We start from the raw sequence: 6,432 nt of genomic DNA, 5'->3' as shown, positions 1-6,432 counted from the left end.
TGAGAGGTCCTCTTTATTCTGCAAGTGGACTGAGACAGGAAGAAGGACCTCCGAAATTTGGCCTCAGAAAACAGCAAGAGATTAGTCTTACCTTATTTTCGATTTTCAGTGAAGAAATAAAAAGGCTCCTATTGAGCTGAAATTAAGCACAGACTGAGTGAGAGGTAGTCTTTATTCTGCAGGTGGACTGAGACAGGAAGAAGGACCTCCGAAATTTGGCCTCAGAAAACAGCAAGAGGTTAGTCTTACCTTCTTTTCGATTTTCGGGTGAAGAAATAAAAAGGCTCCTATTGAGCTGAAATTAAGCATACAGACTGAGTGAGAGGTCCTCTTTATTCTGCAAGTGGACTGAGACAGGAAGAAGGACCTCCGAAATTTGGCCTCAGAAAACAGCAAGAGATTAGTCTTACCTTATTTTCGATTTTCAGTGAAGAAATAAATATGCATGCTCCTATTGAACTGAAATTCAGCACACATACTGAGTGAAAGGTCCTCTTTATTCTGCAGGTGGACTGGGACAGGATGAAGGACCTCCGAAATTTGGCCTCAGAAAACAGCAAGAGGTTAGTCTTACCTTATTTTCGATTTTCAGTGAAGAAATAAAAAGGCTTCTATTGAGCTGATATTAAGCACACATACTGAGTGAAAGGTCCTCTTTATTCTGCAGGTGGACTGGGACAGGATGAAGGACCTCCGAAAGTTGGCCTCAGAAAACAGCAAGAGGTTAGTCTTACCTTATTTTCGATTTTCAGTGAAGAAATAAAAAGGCTCCTATTGAGCTGAGATTAAGCACAGACTGAGTGAGAGGTCCTCTTTATTCTGCAGGTGGACTGAGACAGGAAGAAGGACCTCCGAAGTTTGGCCTCAGAAAACAGTAAGAGGTTAGTCTTACCTTCTTTTCGATTTTCGGTCAAGAAATAAAAAGGCTTCTATTGAGCTGATATTAAGCACACATACTGAGTGAAAGCTCCTCTTTATTCTGCAGGTGGACTGGGACAGGATGAAGGACCTCCGAAAGTTGGCCTTAGAAAACAGCAAGAGGTTAGTCTTACCTTATTTTCGATTTTCAGTGAAGAAATAAAAATGCTCCTATTGAGCTGAAATTAAGCACACACACTGAGTGAAAGGTCCTCTTTATTCTGCAGGTGGACTGAGACAGGAAGAAGGACCTCCGAAATTTGGCCTCAGAAAACAGCAAGTTGTTAGTGTTACCTTCTTTTCGATTTTCAGTGAAGAAATAAAAATGCATGCTCCTATTGAACTGAAATCCAGCACACATACTGAGTGAAAGGTGCTCTTTATTCTGCAGGTGGACTGAGACAGGAAGAAGGTCCTCCGAAATTTGGCCTCAAAAGACAGCAAGAGGTTAGTCTTACCTTATTTTCGATTTTCAGTGAAGAAATAAAAAGGCTCCTATTGAGCTGAAATTCAGCACACGTACTGAGTGAAAGGTCCTCTTTATTCTGCAGGTGGACTGGGACAGAAAGAAGGACCTCCGAAATTTGGCCGCAGAAAACAAGAGGAGGTTAGTCTTACCTTCTTTTCGATTTTCAGTGAAGAAATAAAAATGCATGCTCCTATTGAACTGAAATCCAGCACACATACTGAGTGAAAGGTGCTCTTTATTCTGCAGGTGGACTGAGACAGGAAGAAGGTCCTCCGAAATTTGGCCTCAAAAGACAGCAAGAGGTTAGTCTTACCTTCTTTTCGATTTTCGGGTGAAGAAATAAAAAGGCTCCTATTGAGCTGAAATTAAGCACACATACTGAGTGAACGGTCCTCTTTATTCTGCGGGTGGACTGGGACAGGATGAAGGACCTCCGAAAGTTGGCCCCAGAAAACAGCAAGAGGCTAGTCTTACCTTATTTTCGATTTTCAGTGAAGAAATAAAAAGGCTCCTATTGAGCTGAAATTCAGCACACGTACTGAGTGAAAGGTCCTCTTTATTCTGCAGGTGGACTGGGACAGAAAGAAGGACCTCCGAAATTTGGCCGCAGAAAACAGCAAGAGGTTAGTCTTACCTTCTTTTCGATTTTCAGTGAAGAAATAAATATGCATGCTCCTATTGAACTGATATTCAGCACACATACTGAGTGAAAGGTCCTCTTTATTCTGCAGGTGTACTGAGACAGAAAGAAGGACCTCCGAAATTTGGCCTGAGAAAACAGCAAGATGTTAGTGATACTTTCTTTTCGATTTTCTGTGAAGAAATAAAAATGCATGCTCCTATTGAACTGAAATTCAGCACACATACTGAGTGAAAGGTGCTCTTTATTCTGCAGGTGGACTGAGACAGGAAGAAGGTCCTCCGAAATTTGGCCTCAAAAGACAGCAAGAGGTAGTCTTACCTTCTTTTCGATTTTCGGTGAAGAAATATAAAGGCTCCTATTGAGCTGAGATTAAGCACAGACTGAGTGAGAGGTCCTCTTTATTCTGCAGGTGGACTGGGACAGGATGAAGGACCTCCGAAATTTGGCCTCAGAAAACAGCAAGAGGTTAGTCTTACCTTCTTTTCGATTTTCACTGAAGAAATAAAAAGGCTCCTATTGAGCTGAAATTAAGCACAGACTGAGTGAGAGGTCCTCTTTATTCTGCAGGTGGACTGGGACAGGATGAAGGACCTCCGAAATTTGGCCTCAGGAAACAGCAAGAGGTTAGTCTTACCTTCTTTTCGATTTTCACTGAAGAAATAAAAAGGCTCCTATTGAGCTGAAATTAAGCACACAAACTGAGTGAGAGGTCCTCTTTATTCTGCAGGTGGACTGAGACAGGAAGATGGCCCTTCGAAATTTGGCCTCAGAAAACAGCAAGAGGTTAGTCTTACCTTATTTTCGATTTTCAGTGAAGAAATAAAAAGGCTCCTATTGAGCTGTAATTAAGCACAGACTGAGTGAGAGGTCCTCTTTATTCTGCAGGTGGACTGAGACAGGAAGAAGGACCTCCGAAATTTGGCCTCAGAAAACAGCAAGAGGTTAGTCTTACCTTATTTTCGATTTTCAGTGAAGAAATGAAAAGGCTCCTATTGAGCTGAAATTAAGCACAGACTGAGTGAGAGGTCCTCTTTATTCTGCAGGTGGACTGGGACAGGATGAAGGACCTCCGAAATTTGTCCTCGGAAAACAGCAAGAGGTTAGTCTTACCTTCTTTTCGATTTTCAGTGAAGAAATAAAAAGGCTTCTATTGAGCTGAAACTAAGCACACAGACTGAGTAAGAGGTCCTCTTTATTCTGCAGGTGGACTGAGACACGAAGATGGCCCTCCGAAATTTGGCCTCCAAAAACAGCAAGAGGTTAGTCTTACCTTATTTTCGATTTTCAGTGAAGAAATAAAAAGGCTCCTATTGAGCTGAAATTAAGCACAGACTGAGTGAGAGGTCCTCTTTATTCTGCAGGTGGACTGGGACAGGATGAAGGACCTCCGAAATTTGGCCTCAGAAAACAGCAAGAGGTTAGTCTTACCTTCTTTTCGATTTTCACTGAAGAAATAAAAAAGCTCCTATTGAGCTGAAATTAAGCACAGACTGAGTGAGAGGTCCTCTTTATTCTGCAGGTGGACTGAGACAGGAAGATGGCCCTTCGAAATTTGGCCTCAGAAAACAGCAAGAGGTTAGTCTTACCTTATTTTCGATTTTCACTGAAGAAATAAAAAGGCTCCTATTGAGCTGAAATTAAGCACAGACTGAGTGAGAGGTCCTCTTTATTCTGCAGGTGGACTGAGACAGGAAGAAGGACCTCCGAAATTTGGCCTCAGAAAACAGCAAGAGGTTAGTCTTACCTTATTTTCGATTTTCAGTGAAGAAATAAAAAGGCTCCTATTGAGCTGAAATTAAGCACAGACTGAGTGAGAGGTCCTCTTTATTCTGCAGGTGGACTGGGACAGGATGAAGGACCTCCGAAATTTGGCCTCAGAAAACAGCAAGAGGTTAGTCTTACCTTATTTTCGATTTTCAGTGAAGAAATAAAAAGGCTCCTATTGAGCTGAAACTAAGCACACAGACTGAGTGAGAGGTCCTCTTTATTCTGCAGGTGGACTGAGACAGGAAGATGGCCCTCCGAAATTTGGCCTCAGAAAACAGCAAGAGGTTAGTCTTACCTTCTTTTCGATTTTCACTGAAGAAATAAAAAAGCTCCTATTGAGCTGAAATTAAGCACAGACTGAGTGAGAGGTCCTCTTTATTCTGCAGGTGGACTGAGACAGGAAGATGGCCCTTCGAAATTTGGCCTCAGAAAACAGCAAGAGGTTAGTCTTACCTTATTTTCGATTTTCACTGAAGAAATAAAAAGGCTCCTATTGAGCTGAAATTAAGCACAGACTGAGTGAGAGGTCCTCTTTATTCTGCAGGTGGACTGAGACAGGAAGATGGCCCTCCGAAATTTGGCCTCAGAAAACAGCAAGAGGTTAGTCTTACCTTCTTTTCGATTTTCACTGAAGAAATAAAAAAGCTCCTATTGAGCTGAAATTAAGCACAGACTGAGTGAGAGGTCCTCTTTATTCTGCAGGTGGACTGAGACAGGAAGATGGCCCTTCGAAATTTGGCCTCAGAAAACAGCAAGAGGTTAGTCTTACCTTATTTTCGATTTTCACTGAAGAAATAAAAAGGCTCCTATTGAGCTGAAATTAAGCACAGACTGAGTGAGAGGTCCTCTTTATTCTGCAGGTGGACTGAGACAGGAAGAAGGACCTCCGAAATTTGGCCTCAGAAAACAGCAAGAGGTTAGTCTTACCTTATTTTCGATTTTCAGTGAAGAAATAAAAAGGCTCCTATTGAGCTGAAATTAAGCACAGACTGAGTGAGAGGTCCTCTTTATTCTGCAGGTGGACTGGGACAGGATGAAGGACCTCCGAAATTTGGCCTCAGAAAACAGCAAGAGGTTAGTCTTACCTTATTTTCGATTTTCAGTGAAGAAATAAAAAGGCTCCTATTGAGCTGAAACTAAGCACACAGACTGAGTGAGAGGTCCTCTTTATTCTGCAGGTGGACTGAGACAGGAAGATGGCCCTCCGAAATTTGGCCTCCGAAAACAGCAAGAGGTTAGTCTTACCTTATTTTCGATTTTCAGTGAAGAAATAAAAAGGCTCCTATTGAGCTGAAATTAAGCACAGACTGAGTGAGAGGTCCTCTTTATTCTGCAGGTGGACTGGGACAGGATGAAGGACCTCCGAAATTTGGCCTCAGAAAACAGCAAGAGGTTAGTCTTACCTTCTTTTCGATTTTCAGTGAGGAAACAAAAAGGCTCCTATTGAGCTGATATTAAGCACACAGACTGAGTAAGAGGTCCTCTTTATTCTGCAGGTGGACTGAGACAGGAGGATGGCCCTCCGAAATTTGGCCTCAGAAAACAGCAAGAGGTTAGTCTTACCTTATTTTCGATTTTCAGTGAAGAAATAAAAAGGCTCCTATTGACCTGAAACTAAGCACACAGACTGAGTGAGAGGTCCTCTTTATTCTGCAGGTGGACTGAGACAGGAAGAAGGACCTCCGAAATTTGGCCTCAGAAAACAGCAAGAGGTTAGTCTTACCTTATTTTCGATTTTCAGTGAAGAAATAAAAAGGCTCCTATTGAACTGAAATTCAGCACACATACTGAGTGAAAGGTCCTCTTTATTCTGCAGGTGGACTGAGACAGAAAGAAGGAGCTCCGAAATTTGGCCTCAGAAAACAACAGGAGGTTAGTCTTATCTTCTTTTCGATTTTCAGTGAAGAAATAAATATGCATGCTCCTATTGAACGGAAATTCAGCACACATACTGAGTGAAAGGTGCTCTTTATTCTGCAGGTGGACTGAGACAGGAAGAAGGGCCTCAGAAAACAGCAAGAGGTTAGTCTTAGTTTATTTTCCCTTTGCATGGAAACAATAAAAATGCTGACATGAAGCTGAAATTATACAGACATGCTCAGTTAAATATGCTCTTTATTCTGCAGGTGTCTGGGACACGAAGGACATTTGGAAATTGGAAATGGAAAGAAGGAAATTTGGCCTAAGCAAACACAATTAGAAGGGACAGGACGGTGCGTCTTCGAAATTGGCGGAAGATGCCAAAACTTCATGCAGAGTGTCAATTCGTTTGTAACGCTTATCCCGTTGCTGTTGTGATTAAAGTTTGTTTTCTTTGATGCAATGTTTAAGAAAATTAATTCAGATTATATAAGGCGTGGCGCCTTATGGAAGAGTGCAGAATGTATTGGTGAAAGGTGAGTGGTTATGCTCAAATGGATTACAGAATTTAAGTGCTGGTATTAAGCAGAAGCTCTAACTGGAGTAACATCTAGAGTTCCGTAATGAAATTATGTAACATCTACCCGTTACAAAACTGCAGCACTTCCACTCGTAAAAATGCTGCCCAAATTTCTGCAACGAAAATTAAGAAAAATGGACTCTTCCAACAGGAGGTACACCCCTTGGACGAGTCCATTAATGGACTCGTCTGGGG

At 41.9% G+C, this 6,432-nt stretch overlaps 2 long non-coding RNA genes across 2 annotated transcripts; both read left to right on the top strand.

The window, feature by feature from the left end:
* Positions 1-667: 667 nt before the first annotated feature.
* LOC135370114 (uncharacterized) lies at positions 668-1,203 on the top strand. The gene is made up of 4 exons (XR_010415222.1): positions 668-723; positions 826-881; positions 986-1,041; positions 1,146-1,203. It is a non-coding gene; the product is annotated as an uncharacterized LOC135370114 (long non-coding RNA).
* A 749-nt stretch (positions 1,204-1,952) lies between these two features.
* LOC135371236 (uncharacterized) lies at positions 1,953-2,483 on the top strand. Its single transcript, XR_010415541.1, has 4 exons — positions 1,953-2,010; positions 2,119-2,174; positions 2,283-2,338; positions 2,440-2,483. It is a non-coding gene; the product is annotated as an uncharacterized LOC135371236 (long non-coding RNA).
* The last annotated feature ends 3,949 nt before the right edge of the window (positions 2,484-6,432 follow it).

Source organism: Ornithodoros turicata, chromosome 10 (genome assembly GCF_037126465.1).
Source record: "Ornithodoros turicata isolate Travis chromosome 10, ASM3712646v1, whole genome shotgun sequence".
In the NCBI taxonomy this organism is placed as follows: Eukaryota; Metazoa; Arthropoda; class Arachnida; order Ixodida; family Argasidae; genus Ornithodoros; species Ornithodoros turicata.
Note: the sequence above shows the minus strand (reverse complement) of the source record. Positions and strands in the feature narration are given on the sequence as shown.